Raw genomic sequence first — 4,180 nt, forward strand, 5'->3', positions numbered from 1 at the left:
GAGCATAGATATTCAGAATTGAGAGTTCCTCTTGGTAGATTTTACCTTTGGGGAGTATGAAGTGCTCCTCCTTGTCTTTTTTGATAACTTTTAAGTCCGATTCTTGCTTTTCGGGTGTGTTGGGGTATTCAGGACTGACTGAGGTGGGAGTGCTAGGTTCTGATGATAGTGAGTGGTCTTGGTTTCTGTTAGTAAGATTCCTACGTTTGCCTTTCGCCATCTGGTGATCCCTGGAGTTAGTTGTTATAGTTGTATCTGGTTGGAACTTGTTCCTCCTGTGATTCTGTTAGCCTCTGTCAGCAGTCCTGGGAGTTCAGCTCTCTTCTGAGTCTCAGTGATCAGATTACTCTCTGCAGGGAAGTTCTCCTCTAGCAGGGAAGGTGCACAGAGGCCTGGCGTTCAGATCTGCCTCCCGGCTGAAGATGTAGGCCCAAAACAAGGCCTGTCCCAGAATATGTGTTTCCTCTGCAGTTTATTCACTCACCTGCACAGACTAGCCACATAGGGATCCTGGACACAATATGACTCTCTCACCTGCTCTGGCAGACAGAGCCCTCACAGGTGGCTACCTTTTCTCTGGTGAGGAAGGTTCCCAAATTTCTGGAGCCCGAAACAGGGTCTGTCCCAGANGCTAGGTTGCTTCTGTCTGTCCCAAAGCTGTGTAGCTTCTGTGGTCCACACTCTCACCAGTGCAAACTGGAGCCTAGGTGAACTGGAGCAAAGATGGCTCCCCACCAAGCTCAGGCAGTGAGAGCCATCCTGGGCAGACACCTCTCCTCTGTTGGGGAAGGTGCTCCTATGTCTAGAGACAGAAATGGGATCTTTCCCAGAAGCTGTGTTGCTTCTGCAGGCCGCCCTCTCTCTGGCCACACACCGGAGCAAAGATAGCTCTCTTACCAGCTCAGGTAGTGAGAACCCTCCCGGAGGTCGGGGGACACCTCTCCTCTGGTGGAAAGGTGCCGGATGACTGGAGCCAGAGATGCAGTCTGTCCCTGCAGCTATGTCACTTCTGCAGGCTGCCCTCTCCCAGGCAATGCACTGGAGCAAAGATGGCTCTCTTACCATCTTAGGCCTTGAGAACCCTCCTGGGCGGATACCTCTCCTGTGGCAGGTGTGATCCTTCTTGTATGTTCATGTGCAGCTCTTTCTTTAGGTTAGTAAAGTTTTTTTTTCTATTATTTTGTTGAAGATATTTACTGGCCCTTTACTCTCTTCTATACCTATTATCATTAGGTTTGGTCTTCTCCCCCTGATCTTTTCTTAAATGCTTCTGTTTGACTAGGGATTGTGAGTCTATTTAAAATGCTTCTCTGATTTTGTTTTAACTTTGGTAGATACTATTATCAGGGAATATATCTGTTTCTTTTAGATTTTCCAATTTCATGGAGTACAGATTTTTAAAGTATTGTCTTATGATTCTCTGAATTCCATCAGTGCTTGTTATTTGGTCTCACTTTTCATCACTAATTTTATTAATTTGATCATTTCTCCCTCTTTTTTAGTTAGTTTTGTGAAAGGTTTATGAATCTGATTGATTTCCTCAAAAAGCCAACTCTTTGTTTCTTTAATTTTTTATTGCTTTGTTTCATTGATTTCAGCTGTGAATTTGAATAGTTCTTCCTGTCTACTCCCCACTTTCCCCAGAGCAGAGGACTGAATCCAAGGTCACTGAGCTATATCCCCAACCCCCCTTCCTGTCTGTTCTTTATGGGCATTGTTTCTTCTCGTTTTAGTGCTGTCAGGTGCTTATTATATTACTAATATGAGATCTTAACAATATTTAATGGACACAGTACTTTAAACTTGCCTTTTGTTGTGTTTTCATTTTCACTCAATTCTAAAAAGTTTTTAATTTCTTTCTTGATTTCTGTCTTGACCCAATTTTCATTCAGTAGTTAGCTGTTCAGTTTCAAGGAATAACATACTTTCTGGTGTTTCTGTTGTTGCTGATATCCTGCTTTAATCCATGGTGGTCAGATAGGTTGTTATTTCAGTTTTCTTGTATCAATTGAGACTTATGTGGTATACTAATATGTGCTCAGTTTTGGAGACAGTTCCATGATCTGCAAAGAAAACAGTATATTCACTTTTGTTTGGGTAGAATGTTCTGGAGATGTCTTCTAGGTCTTGTGATTTATGGTGATATTTAAAGCCAGTGCCTCTCTGTTTACTTTTGTCTGGGTTACCAGAGTGGGCTACCAAGGTCATTTTGTCTGTACTGGCCAGAGTAGGCTACCAAGGTCATCTACTCTCAGTGTGTGAAGGTCAATATGTGACTTTAGCTGTAATAATGTTTCTTTTATGAACTTGGGTGCCCCTTGTGTTTGTTCCTAAATGTTTAAAGTTGCAATATCCTCTTGGTGAAATTTTCCTTAAGTAAATTTGTAGTGTCCTTCCCTATCTCTTCTGATTAATTTTGGTTGGAAGTCTGTCAGATGTTAAAAATGGCTACACCTGATTGCTTCTTGTATCTATTTGCTTAGAATACCCTTTTTTCATTCTTTTATCCACAGCTGATATGTGTCATTGATGGGCAAAGTATGCTTCTTGGACACAACAGAAAGATAGATTCTGTTTTCTAATCCAGTCTATTAGTCTGTGTCCTTTTACTAGGGAATTGAAACCATTGAGAGATATTTATACGCAGTACTCTTTTTTTTTTCTGTTATTTTATTGGTGGAGTCTTGGTGTCCCCCCTTCCCATCCTTTCATTTACATTCTGGGATTATATCTTAAGGGGTTTTGTTTTGATTTTGTTCGTATGTATAGTTAACCTCTTGTGACTGGAATTTTTCTTCTAGCATCTTCTGAAGTGGAACACTAGACAGAAATTGCTTAAATTTGGTTTTATCTTGAAATATTTTTCTTTCTCTGTTGATGATGATTGATAGTTTTGCTGGGTACAGTACTATGAGCTTGTATCTGTGATCTCTTAGAGTTCATAGCACATTCATCCAGGCCTTCTGGCCTTCAGGGTCTTCATTAAAATGGGTGTTATTCTAATGGGCCTGCCTTTATTTGATACTTGGTCTTTTCCCTTTGAATCTTTTTAATATTTCCCTGTTCTATACAAGCTTTGAAATGTTTAATATTATTTCCTTGCTTAGTATTTTTATTGTTACATGTCATGGGGACTATCTTTTCTGGAACTTTCTACTTGGTGTTCAGAATGCTTCTTATACCTCGATAGGTATCTCTGTTTTTAGACTGGCAACATTTTCTGTGTTTTTTTTTAGAAATATTTTTCTGCAAAGAAACCCTTTGACCTGGGTTTCTTCTTCTCACTTTATACCTATTCTACATAGATTTGGTCTTTTTCTAGTGTCCACAGTTTCTGGATGTTTTGTGCCTGGATTTTTTTTTTAATTCACATTTTCTTTGATTGAAGTATCCATTTCTTTCACTTTATGTTCAAGACCTAAAGTTCTCCAATCAATAGATAATTCCTAACTCTAAGTTTATTAATATCCTTGGTTTTTCGTTTATAGTTTTATTTCAATTTGCCTTTTATTTAGTGATTCTATTTCTTTTCCAAATTCTATTTTTCATGCCTTGAAATGTGTCCATTATTTTGTCCAACTTTTTTGCAAGTTGTCCCTGCTTATTTCTGGAAAAGGCATATTATCTGGGCTCTTCATGTCTTTTTTGTTTGTTTGTTTTGGGCGGCGGCCGTGGTGGTGGTGGTGGTGGTGGTGGTGGTGTGTGTGTGTGTGTGTGCACGCATGCATAAGTGAATGTGTGTGTTTGGATTTAGACATCTGGATTTATTATGTTTAAATTGTCTCTTGGTATATCTACACTCTTTTCTGTTGGATGGGTTTTCTGTCCTTCTATTGCTCTTGCTCATTATGGGACAAATATGCCCATTATGGACTTGTATGTTGGCTGTGGTGTCCTTTGTGGACTGTGGTCCTGTTGGTTGTGGGGTGACACAAAGGAATGGAGATGAGCTAGGAGAGAAGTCAGAGAGGAGTATTTCAAAAGATCTAGGGGATCCTGGGGTAGGACCAAGAAGTGGAGTCCCCAGGGCACTGAGGTTTGATGGGGAAAAGGCTCTGCAGCAGCATTAAGAAGTCTGGTGTCACTATGTTCATAGCAGCCTTATTTATAATAGCCAGAAGCTGGAAAGAACCCAGATGTCCCTCAATAGAGGAATGGATACAGAAACTGTGGTACATTT

Source organism: Mus pahari, chromosome X (genome assembly GCF_900095145.1).
Source record: "Mus pahari chromosome X, PAHARI_EIJ_v1.1, whole genome shotgun sequence".
In the NCBI taxonomy this organism is placed as follows: Eukaryota; Metazoa; Chordata; class Mammalia; order Rodentia; family Muridae; genus Mus; species Mus pahari.